Source organism: Cryptomeria japonica, chromosome 5 (assembly GCF_030272615.1).
Source record: "Cryptomeria japonica chromosome 5, Sugi_1.0, whole genome shotgun sequence".
Taxonomy (NCBI): domain Eukaryota; kingdom Viridiplantae; phylum Streptophyta; class Pinopsida; order Cupressales; family Cupressaceae; genus Cryptomeria; species Cryptomeria japonica.
Window position 1 is genome coordinate 824,161,626 of NC_081409.1, and position 13,261 is coordinate 824,174,886.

The window sequence follows — 13,261 nt, forward strand, 5'->3', positions numbered from 1 at the left end:
CTCACCATCTGCATACGGAGATCGATCACGTACTTCCTCCCCGCACTTTCCAAGGAAAGCGTATTCCGCTTCCAGTTATGGTTCGCCTTTGCTGCAATGAGCCACCCACGTCCGAGAATGGCGTCGTACCCTTTCTGCTTCAGTGGAATCACTACGAAATCTAGCACGAATGGCTGTGTGCCAATCATCACCCGCTGGCCCATGAGGGTACCGAGGGGTTTAATCCCATGTTGATCTGCCCCTAGTAGGTTGAACGTGGGGGGCCACAACATAGGCTCTCCCAATTTTTTCCATGTCTCTTCTGGGAGCACATTTACTCCTGACCCTCCATCCACAATGGTGTCCATCAAGGTAGTTCCTAGGATGCCCATTTCTACCACCGGTGGTTGGCATCCGTCGTTGACTACTAACGACATAGGGTCAACGGTGGGGCTTACGACCTCCCTCGTTTTAGCTTGTGTGGGTACGGAGTTTAAGATAGCCGTTTTCAACTGCGGCATGGTTTTAAGGAGGTCTTGAATCTTCACGGGTACCTCTATTTGCAATATTTGCCGTAAGATTCTCTCTTCTCCCTTCTTCCGTGATGGGCTTGTGGCCTAGTGGCTACTTTGTCCTTGTGCGGCCATTTTCTTTGTGATCTTGACCCTTGCTTCCAGCACTCTCTCGGTCTTCATGCGAGGATTGGGGTATGTGGCCTTTTTGGCTTCTCACCTTGTGATTGCCAACACTTCTGCCTTCGTGGGTTCGACGTTCAAAATTTTTACTCTTGGCTTCCAACAATTTGCATGTGCATGGTCACCTGGCCCACACCAGCGGCAGAGGTGCTGAGGGGTGCCTTCCTTCGTGCAATCCCAAGCGAAGTGCCCCCACTAATTGTAGGCCCTACATTGGATTCATTGGTCGGCCCTTGGCGTCATACTGGATACGGCTTCGGGTATTGTTATTGTTGTTGTTATTCCTTTCGCCGCCGCGACTGTTGTCCCAGTAACCTCCGGATGATGTCGTTGTGTTGGTTTGTTGGGTCGTACCCGCTGGTGCAGATGTTGTGGCCTGCTCAGTGAACAGCACTTGCATATTTTGGGTCTTCATATTGTATGGGCACTCCTTGATGGAGTGTCCCATTACTTGGCAAATTTCGCAAAATGCCTTCTTCGGGCATGTACCCTTCGTATGTCCTTCCTCCTTGCACTCCGTGCACCACACGTCTCCTTCGGTCCGGCTAGTAGAGCCTTTCATTGCTTTAAATTCCCTCATCATACGCTCCATGTCCCTCTGCAGGGTCGTCACTTTCTTTTTCGACTCCTCGTTACCACTCTCATCAGAGGAAGAGTCATGTCCCTCGTCGGAGGACTTCCCCTTTTTCTTGGACGTGTTGTATTCACTTTCTAAGTCCATAGCCCTATTGTATGCATCATCGTATGACGAAGGAGGGACTATCTTCATTTTCTTCTTCAAACTGGGTTTTAGGCCTTCTACGAACCACCTCTTCTTGAGTCCGTCGGTCGGCTAACTCTCCATTTTCCCAATTAGCTCCTTCAGGCACCTTCCGTAGGCACGAACTGATTCCTTTTGTCCTTGTTTCGTACTATATATCTCTGCCACTATTTCATTATCATCCCAGAGTAGGCGGAACTCCTTCTCGAAGGCTTTCTGCAGCATGTCCCATGTGGCCACCGCAGTTTTATCAATATCCAAGTACCAGTCGATGGCAACTCCCCATAATGTCGTTGGAAATTGCATCGTCCTAGTCCGTGACACCATTGGCCGCCCATATGGTTTCGCAGGTTCTGCAGTGCCTTACGGGATCCTCCTTCCCGTCACCAGTGAACTTCGACAGCTTTTGCCTATTGGCCATTGATGGGGGTTGTGTCCCCATAGGTGGTTGTGTCTGTCGTGCACCCGCGCCACTCCCTCTCGCGCCGATGGTGTTTCCTGTTTGAGTGAATGGAGGTACGGTGTTTTGTACCTGCGTGCTTGGTGTGATGGGTTCCAAGAGGGGGTCCTGTCTGTCGTGTGCCTGTGCCTTCTCCGCACCTACGGTCGTACGGTTGCCCTCTCCCCCATTCTCACCCTCGTTCCCTTCGGTGGTCCTCTGTGCACGGCGTAAGGGATAAGTTCCTGAACTGATCTCTGGTCTCTTCGACCAGATTTCTTCGTAGCCTAGTTTCCTCCAAAAACTCTTCGTGGCTTCTCACCCTACGGTGTTCTAGCAACACGTAGAAATCTCCTTCGGCTTCTACACCCCCCATGACACCTCCTTGGTTCCCTTCAGGCAACCCTTCGGCAAATCATCCTTTGGCAAGTTGCCTCAGCCTCCGTCTACATTCTACTTGTTGTTCCAGAATCAAGGCCCTCTATGCGGCCTCCCACTCCTCACTTTGTGCCTTCTTATTTCTGTCCTTATTTAATAAGTTGGGCATTAATTCCCGTACATCTTCATAAATAGCAACAACACATAAAAATAGGACACTTCTTTATTAATTCATCCCATCGGATACAATTTGTGTCAATAGTACGACACCATTATTATAATATAGAATGTTCTTTATTCCTCCTGGAGGTTCAGGGTTCAATTTCCCCTTGGCCTCTTGCCATCACGCTCTGCTTCCCAGCAACGAATGTTTTCTTCGTACTGTTGGAGGACCTATTGGCATCACTCCTCACGGGCAATCTCCTCCAGGCGAGTTTGTTGTGCCAGTGATGTCTGTGCAAGCAACCGGGGGAGGTGGTTCATCAACCGATTCACTACGGGGCTAACTTCCAATGCAGTCCACACGGCACTTGTTGGGACATTAGCCTTCGTGGCCTCTCTTCGGATGTAGGTCTCGATGGCCACCTGAAGCAGGATTGAGAATTCCCTCGTTGCAATATCTTCTTCGTCGTAGAGCTCCGTTTGCGCGTCGCCAGCCTCTGGGTTAATCTCACCAACGGGTAGGCCCATTGTGTCTGTACGCCATCCGCTCCTTCCTTTCCCGAGTATGTCTAGGCAATGGCGCTAGATGTTTGCCACATACGGGTAAATGATTAAACGCAGAAAGTAAATGCACAAAACATAATGGAAATATATTAAAGAACCAGTTTTTGTATTAATTCAACAGTCCATGTACATCAAGTGCTTATAACATCACATCTAGATATGACCATAATGATCCTACTTCGAATGAAAGGTATGCAATATATAATACCCGAAGGGGTGCAACCAACCGTCGCGTCCAACTGCCTTTCGGGAAGACTAACTGACTGTCGTAACCCATAATTACCGATGACAACATAACATAATACGACAACATAACATAATGATTATTCCCGACAACAAAGTTTATATATATATACGGCGGAACCCAACCCAAGAACCCAAAAGGCAAAAAAAAATTGCCCGAACCCACAAACCAGGTTCCCGTCCTCAAACCCGATCTTGAATCCAAACCGGTAACTTAGGTATCAACCCACTAGAGGCACCAACCGCACATTCTGTTTGTGAGACACTTTCCCACTAGAGGCACCAAACCCTCATTCAGTTAGAGGCACCAAACCCTCATTCAGTTAGAGGCGCCAACCCCTCATTTAGATTTCCACCTTTTAATGGATGATGGATGATCCTATTCTTCACAAATCTTGTTATAGTCTTCCACAATTCTCTTATGATCTCTTCCTTAAATCTGCTATATTCTCTTCAAAAATCTGTCATAATTTCTTACTTGAAATTTGTTGTTATGTAGCTAGGTCGGATTCCTTCCAGGGCCGACCTAGTTCACCTAAGTGCTAAGTGACCTTTGGCCTTAGCAATTTGGCATATGTTTAACTAGGCCTATTTGGGTGATTGTGTAATATATTATAATAGGAGAGGCCCTATATGGGCACACCTCATGTGTAACTTGTAAATTCAATAGGTCAATACCTATTAATATGTAACTTGTAAAATGTTATTGGTCAGGTCCTAACCGATGTAACTTGTGATATTGGTCTGACCCTATAATGTAACTTGTGAATTTGTAATTTGGTGCCAAAGCTGACCTAGGCATAAGGGTTCAGGGCACGTATATAAAAGCAAGGTGACTTGTAGTCACAAGTGCATTAAGTTGTAAGGAAAATTCATCTCTGCTTCTGCGAGTTCCTCCAGCAACGATTAGCATCTGCAAATCATCTCTAAGGCAGCAAATTAGATCTTCCAGTCAGCGAACTATTTCCAAGCTGGGCGAATATCTTGCTAGGTCAGCTGAAGTCATTCTAGGCTGCCTAACCAGCTATAGGCTACCGAATCTGCTGCAAGACATTGAATCCTTGAGTTGGCTGTGCGACATCTTCCAAGTGCAAGCTCAATCCATCAGCAAATCATATTTCGGGCATCATTATCGCACTGAGATCAAAATCAAGGTTCAGATAATTAGGGTTTCGGTGCTTATGTTTTGTGCCCTATCTAGGCAAGGATGAAATCTGTCTCTACCTTATTCTAATCAAATCTGAGATTCTTTGTTGCTGGGTTTTTCCTCCAAGAGAGAGGTTTTCCCAGGGTATCATCGTGTTATGTGTTTACTTTACCTTGCATTCTTATTTTCTGTTAATTACTACTAATCTGATTGCTAAAATTAACATGGTATCAGAGCCAAGTTCGTACTAACTGTGATCAGATTATCAGGTAGTCTTCATCCTCAATCTATCATTCCATTCTTCAGTCAGCATGGCATCATACATTAGAGCTGAAGATAGATTGGATGGTGCATCCAATTTCACTGCATGGAAATTCAGAATCATGCCAGCATTGAATGATCTCTCTGAGTTCATCTGCAAAGAGTCTTCCGAGCCCTCAGCTGAAGGAGAAAAGGAAGCTTGGAGAAAGAAAGACTTTCAAGCTCAAAGGATATTAGTGGATTCCATCAAGGATCATATCATGCCTCTCATCGCCAAGCTAAAGAAAGCAAAAGAAATGTTCAACACCTTGGAGAAGATGTATGAGATCAACAACACCAATCGCATCCTATTGTTGAAGCAGAAACTTCACCACATCAAGATGGCAAAAGGAGAATGTGTAGCTGCATACTTCAAGAGGATTTCTGATCTGAAGGATCAGTTCTCTTCCGTTGGGAAAGTTGTTGAAGATAGCGACCTATCCATGATGGCTCTCAATGGTCTTCCATCATCTTGGGAAGCATTCATTCAAGGAATCAACGCAAGGATTGAACTTCCACAGTTTGATCGCTTGAGGACAGATTGTTTACAAGAAGAGTCACGGTTAATTGCAAGAGGACTTGAGCGTGATCATTATGATGTGGAAAATCAAGTTCTTGCTTCGCATATGGAGAAAGGTAAAGGAAGAAAGTGGGGTAGAGACAGAGGTTCTAATTCTGCTCCTAAAGCAAAAAGAAAGGACTTATCTCACATCCAATGCTTTAAGTGTAAAAAGTTTGGTCATTTTGCTCGAGATTGCAAAATCGGGACTTCTCTTGCTTCCTCTGCAGAAGTTGTCATAGGAACTCCTCAAAAGGAACATAAGTAAAATGAAGACTTCCTTTTCTAAAAGGAAGAAAATGTCAGAAGGAGCTTTAGAGGAAGTTCATCAGCTTCAGAGGGAGCTTGTTGTTTTCAGATTCAGAGGGAGCTTGTTGTATTCAGCTTCAGAGGGAGCTTGTTTGTTGTTTCAGCTTCAAAGGAAGCCATATCCTTGGTTAAGGCAACCTTCCGGGAGAAGATTGAGGTGAAAGCCCTCGGTTAAGACAATCTTCCGGGAGAAGATTGAGGTGAAAGCCCTCAGTTAAAGCAATCTTCCGGGAGAAGGTTGAGGTGAAAGCCCTCGTTCCACCCTCTGCAAGTAGGCATGGTGGTATTGCATTCTTCTCTGGGAGAAGTCTGAGGTTAGAGCCCTCATTCCACCCTTTGCGAGTAGGCATGGTGGACCCACCCTCTGCGAGTAGGTATGGTGGGTATCATGGTGTACTTGTTCACCCTCTACGAGTAGGCATGGTGAGCCCACCCTCTGCGAGTAGGTATGGTTGGTATAATGGAAGATGTTCCATGATGAGTTTGTTCACCCTTTGGGAGTAGCTATGGTGTGTCTCATCCATGGGAGTAGCCATGGTAGTAGTCACTATGTGACTTCGTCATTTAGAAGGAATCCTCCCTAGCTAAGAGAGAGTGTTGTTATGTAGCTAGGTCGGATCCCTTCTAGGGTCAACCTAGTTCACCTAAGTGCTAAGTGGCCTTTGGCCTTAGCAATTTGGCATATGTTTAACTGGGCCTATTTGGGCGATTGTGTAATATATTATAATAGGGCATGCCCTATTTGGGCACATCTCATGTGTAACTTGTAAATTCAATAGGTCAGAACCTATTAAAATGTAACTTGTAAAGTGTTATTGGTCAAGTCCTAACCGATGTAACTTGTGATATTGGTCTGACCCTATAATGTAACTTGTGAATTTGTAATTTAGTGCCAAAGCTGACCTAGGCATAAGGGTTAAGGGCATGTATATAAAAGCAAGGTGACTTGTAGTCACAAGGGCACTAAGTTGTAAGGAAAATTCATCTATGATTGTGCGAGTTCCTCCAGCAGCAATTAGCATCTGCAAGTCATCTCTAAGGCAGCAAATTAGATCTTCCAGTCAGCGAACTGTTTCCAGGCTGGGGGAATATCTTGCTAGGTCAGCTGAAGTCATTCTAGGCTACCAAATCTGCTGCAGGACATTGAATCCTTGAGTTAGCTGTGTGACATCTTCCAAGTGCAAGCTCAATCCATCAGCAAATCATATTCTGGGTATCATTATCAGACTGAGATCAAAATCAAGGTTCAGATAAGTAGGGTTTCGGTGCTTATGTTTTGTGCCCTAGCTGGGCAAGGTTGTAATCTGTCTCTACCTTATTCTAATCAAATCTGAGATTCTTTGTTGCTGGGTTTTTCCTCCAAGAGAAAGGTTTTCCCAGGGTCTCATCGTGTTATGTGTTTACTTTACCTTGCATTCTTATTTTCTGTAATTACTGCTAATCTGATTGCTAAAATTAACAAAATCTGCCATGAATTCATACTCTTCTCTTTAAATCTGAAATAATGTCCTCACACTCTTCCTTCACTAAGTCTGCAATCTATCTCCTTAAACAAATCTGTCATACCTTCGCAAGTCTGCTTATACTTCTTCTTAAATCTCTGCTCATAGATCAGACAACTTGCTTCACAAATCTGTCACAGATCCTTTATTATAATTCTGAGATTATCTCTTTCCTTAATCAGCAATATGTTCTCTTATCATCGACAAAGGTGCAGATCAATTGTTTCTGGACAGCATGTATACACCACACACACACTTCAAACTCTATTTCTGATTTCTATATATACCTTTACATCTTAAAGATCATGCCTTTTTGGAATAGCCATTCCTTGAAGAGACGTGTCTTACTCTTCATTAATTGCTGCTTGTTAACATAGACAATTGTCTCTTTAAAATAATAACAAATGAAATCGCACCTTTTGGGGAGTAATTCCTTTAGCAAAAATATATATTTAAAACGCATCTCTTGGTTTTAAATCAGATCGCATCCTTTTGTTTGTCAAACATATCGTCACTTTTAAAGTTGCCCTTTTTACTTTTGTATTTTCTTCATTTTTGTCTTATCTTAATGTGTCTTTGGTAAAGTCCAGCTAACCGTTGACATATCTATGTTAATCGCTGTCTACTTTTTCTTTTCGTCATTTTCTGCTTTTGTCCTTCTCTGATTTTTGTCCTTTCTGCTTCATTTTTGTCTCTTTTTAATTTGTCTCATCTGCTGTACTTGGTCACTTTTAACATTCAACTTAGTGATAGCTGCTCAGGAATGTTAGCTTGTTGCTTATTGTCTGTGTGTCAAAGTTGATTATTAATAACCATAATCACAACCTTTATTAAAACTTCATGTAGATTGCTGTGTCTTAAAACTCCATTATTTATCTTACTGTCACTAATTGTTGTTTGTTATCTTTGATTTCCATGCTGTCTTTAGACAACAGCACTGCATTGTCTTCTCAGATTGATCAATGTCTACTCATATGATTGGTCTTCATTTTGACTGTTGTGTGATCTTCATGAAATTGCAGCATTCACTTCTCCAAGTTTCTATTTCATCTTCAACTAGAATGTAAAATATTTGGTCTGCACTTTATCTTTTCAAGATATAATCAAGTGTGTGAGCAACATATGATCTTCAAACATTTCAGACATCAAGCCTTGCACCAAAGCAACATGACATCAATGACAAACTTCTACCTACTCAACTGAGTTCCCTTGACATCAATGACAATATTTCCAACAGGAAGAATAAAGCGACATTTTAGGCGCTGAAAATAAGAATCATAAGGAGGAAACAAGGACCCACAGACCCAGTGACAAGAGTTAAATCCAGAGGCAGACTGCGCTAATCAGACCATGTAGCAGCTGCAGATCTGACCCTTAATTTAGTGACAACAGATTCATCATCAACATCTCAGATCTCAAGATTGTGTCTGGACAACTATTCCTGCCTATCTCATCATTTGGCGACTAGGTTTGAGGGTTTTAATGCCTCAAACCCTAGCCCAGGTCAGCAAACTACCATTGCTTTTGTTTGGGTGGAAGGATACAGACGTATACAATTCAGATCTGAGGAACAGTATACATCAGGGCCAATTTTCTGAATGTAATTACATCTTTTGATTTCTGTAGCTGCTGCTCTGTAAGTGGAAAAATCACTCATCTATTTCATGAAAGCGATTATGAATGAAAATTAGTGTTCGGTTGAAATCAATTAGTTGTATGTTATAATCCTTTTCTCACATCTGAAGTTGTTGACTACCTATTCTAGGGTTTCTGAATGCATTTGTAACTCTGGTAATCTATTTTTTTTTAAAGTTCACTTTATAACCCAACCCTAGCATATTACAAGAAGACTAAAGTTGATGGACTTTTTGTTTCTTGTTCTCAAGCTAGTCAATACACTCAACTATATGGATTGGATTAGATCAAAAATGGTGTTGATTTGTTCATAACAATTCAATGTCAATTGAAGTTTTTTGTTAACAATAAATTTATTGATGTAGTGGTTTTGGATATTGTGCCTATGTACGTATATGGAGTTGTGTTTAGCAGCCCCTACAAATATGACTGGATGTTTGTGAACTACCTAAAGGATGAAACCAGTACCACTTATGCAAAAGTGGACAGCGTCACATTGAATTCTTGTGAGGGCAAGAAAAAGCAGTCTAAGACCCTGAAACTTCAAGTAGCCAGAACATTAAGTGGAAACACCCAGACCATTCCTGCTGTGTGAAAGAAAAAGAATGTCAACATGGTTTCTTCAACAAGTTCAAGCAGTTTTGATCGTCAAACACCTTCTAACAGTTGGAGATAGAGGTTTTTTGGATCTTGATTAGAATAGAAAAGCGATGTGGCAGCTATGTTATCCATTGAAAGGGGCATCCCTCTTGTTGTTAAAATATATTCAGGATTATATATATTAATTATTTTGGATTTAATGTGCTAAAGTCTTAAACCTACTAATTTTGATAAAGAAGTATTTTCATGCATTTTTCCTAAATTTTAAATATAATTTATTATCTTTAAAACCTGGATATTAACATAAGCAAATCTACTGTCATTCTAAAATAACTTTGATATATTTATACTTTCCAATTTTATAGTTCAGATAGAAGTAGCATTACATTCATGATCATACATTTTGGCATTTCCCAAATTGTTCCTCTATTAGCTGGATTCAACTCCAAAGGACCGCATCTGATCACATGTATGCAATGTAAAATGAAATGATCGCAAAGGTTTAATCCTGAGTTATTTGCATCAAAATGCCTCATATCAATCACTGGATGCACGTTTCCACATAGATGTAATGATGAACTTTCAAAGATAAAGGTAGATTTTAAGTCACAGCCCGGCCAGCACACTAACTTGGCATATCAAATGTCCCTTGTAGGAATAAGAGAAATTTTTCAATTTATATATTGTTTCAAATTTGCACCTCTCTGGGTTTTGACCTCGAGACAAAACCCAGAAATAAAACTAATCTTGCTAATTCACCACCATCTTCATCAGCCATTCTACATCCCAAGTATCCTGATTCTTCTTAATCCTATACGCACTTTTCAGTCCATTTTACCTCCATTTTACCTTTCCATTTAACTTTCCTTAACTATAATCTTGGATCTTCCTAATATATAGAGGGTTTCTTTGCATAGCCAGAATTAAAGTTCGAGACTATGCCTTCTTTTTGTTGCCATTAATTACTGACGAGAATAAACTTAGATTCTCTTCTCTATAACAGTGATTAAATTTCTTAGGGTCTACCTCTTTATGCCTAACATATCTCATATCCACACTGAATATTTGTTTAAAAACTGCTACTCTAGTTTCTGGAGCCAAAAAAACATTTCTGCAACTGTTCACTCCCACTCTTCGGTTGCCACCATAAGGCAGCTTATGACTCTTCACACACATGTAGCAAGGTTGGAGTATAATGATCATGATTTATATCAGAATATAACTGTTATTTACAACTCTTAAGAAAGTGATTCAAAGATACCTACATACTGTATTAGTGCAAACAATGTTTAAATTCTCCTCACCAGCATACAGTAGCCTATAATTCTAAGAGACGATATGGAAAGGTTATACTGTAATGACTATGGAGATTATTACCCATCTTTACAAATCTTTAAAATGTTTTTAAAGATTGTTTGCATATGTCACTGCAGGTCACCATGTAAAGCACTGCTTCATCTAAACATTTAAGTAACAGAGAATTGACCATACTTTGGATGATTTCTTTATATGAAAAACCCTACAACAGAAAAAGAAAAGAAAATCCTAAGAAATACAAAAATCCTTACACTGAACTTAAAGCAATTCGCTTTTTTCTTGACAATAACGATAACAAATAGCTAAATGGAAGTCGGAGATACCAGAAAATTTGTAAAATGCGTGCTCTGTAACAGATACATTTGGTAAGCATACCTGAACCAAAATTTTGTATACACAAAAGGCTTGAGCGCTTCCCCTGATGCTCTTTCCGTTAATAGATGAAAGACTCTTGAGAAATAAAATGCTCGTGTTTATAAATTTGTCATTTCTGGTCTGTATGTTGTTGCTTTTTTAAACGGCTCGAAACCGAGTATTTTAAAAGGGCAAAAAATAGATAGGTATCTATTATACGAAACCAAGTAAGTTATAAGGATTTCTTAAAAGTATAAATACTAGTAATTGTATCTTGGTGTATAATGGATAGGTCGAAAATAAGATTATTGATCAAAATAATAAATATTAGAAATAGAAGAATATTTGTTAAAAAAAAATTGATAAAGTGATATATTGTAAATTATTTTTTTTAATAGGTTGAACAAGTTTAATAATTCATCATATAAAGATAATTCATTTATGACCAATAGAATGTCATTGAAATGAAGGATATGAAGATTCATATGTTAGAATTTGTAATATATATAAATCCGAAAAAGGATCAATGGTTAATGGTTTTTCAAACAAGTATGTAGAATATGTACAATATAATAACAAACAATATGGAATTGACCACATGGTTTACATTATCTTTGTTTGAATATAAGAATTTGAAATGTTCTTGGAACCTCTCAACCCAATACAAAATCAACATGTATAGACAAGATCCTAATTTTTTTTTGCATATCTTTCCCATTAGGTTTTGCTTCAATTGATTTTTGATCCTTGTAAGAGGATACATAATTGCATAGTTGATTTCTAACTATAAAGAAGAATAGTGGTCAAAACAATAATTGATAAAGTGATATAATGCAAAAAAAAAAAATTGATAAGTTTAACAAGTTTAATAATTTAACCTATAGAGATCATTCATTAATCACCAATATCAAGTCCTTGAAATCAAGGATAGGAAGATTCATATGTTAGAATTTGTAGTATGTACAATATGTATCTTATCAATTGTGTAAATGATCTAATTGTAAAAAAAAATATCAAATAAATTAAAGAAAATAAAATTTTAAAAAAATAGGAAACATCAATTGATTTGATCAATTAAAATAATTCATACCCAATTTCTTGGTTATTTTTTAATAGGTTGAACAAGTTTAATTATTCATCGTATAGAGATAATTCATTTATGACCAATAGAATGTCATTGAAGTGAAGGATATGAAGATTCATATGTTAGAATTTGTACTATATATAAATCTAAAAAGGATCAATGGTTAATGGTGTTTCGAACAAGTATGGAGAATATGTACAATATAATAACAAACAATATGGAATTGACCACATGGTTTACATTATCTGTGTTTGAATATAAGAATTTGAAATGTTCTTGGAACCTCTCAACCCAATACAAAATCAACATGTATAGACAAGATCCTAATTTTTTTTGCATATCTTCCCTATTAGGTTTTTCTTCAATTGATTTTTGATCCTTGTAAGAGGATACATAATTGCATAGTTGATTTCAAACTATAAAGAAGAACAGTGATCAAAATTTTGAAAAGTTTAACAAGTTTAACCTATAGAGATCATTCATTAATCACCAATAGCAAGTCCTTGAAATCAAGGATAGGAAGATTCATATGTTAGAATTTGTAGTATGTACAATATGTATCTTATCAATTGTGTAAATGATCTAATTGTAAAAAAATTAAATGAAATAAATTAAAGAAAATGAAATTTTAAAAAAATAGGAAACATCAATTTATTTGATCAATTAAAAATATTCATACCCAATTTCTTAGTTATGGTTGTAACATTTAAAGGGGCTAAAATAATCAATGTCGGATGAAATATCATCTATTGTAAATTTGTCATTTGTAGAGAAAAGTTTAGATGTGCACAAAAATGATCATTAAGAGGCAAGCTAATTTAAGACCTACCTAAACTATGAAATGCACTAATACACCTTTATTAATAGAACAAAATAATGTTTCCATGAAGAAAAAAAAATAAAACAATTAATTATACAAAATACCCAAAACAAGTAAAAATATATATTTATCATCCTACGGAATATCTGCTTATTTGTCATCATAAAATTTGCAACAAAAGGAGGACCAGCCGGGGGAGCATTGTTTTGATAGATATTTGCAATAGGAATGACTGGGGATGATTTAGCATGGCTATGACATAATTCTTTGTGATAATTTTTTGACCACAACTCTCATTTATTAAGAATCTCATAGACTTTTCCCAATATTTACCAGAAAATAAAGTAGTCTAAAACCTACCATCAATTTTTATTTTAGGAAATTTATTTTATTTTAATTAAAAAGGTGTAATCT

General features: G+C 38.6%; 1 protein-coding gene across 4 annotated transcripts in view; it reads right to left on the reverse strand.

Annotated features, from left to right (window-relative positions):
• The window catches only part of LOC131075155 (protein ACCELERATED CELL DEATH 6), a 130,378-nt gene extending 119,262 nt beyond the window's left edge, over nucleotides 1-11,116 (reverse strand). For all 4 annotated transcript variants that reach the window (XM_059221773.1, XM_059221776.1, XM_059221775.1 and 1 more), the window contains exon 1: nucleotides 10,965-11,116. The gene's annotated coding sequence lies outside the window, so the exon portion shown is untranslated. The remainder of the gene's footprint in view (nucleotides 1-10,964) is intronic.
• Nucleotides 11,117-13,261: the final 2,145 nt, after the last annotated feature.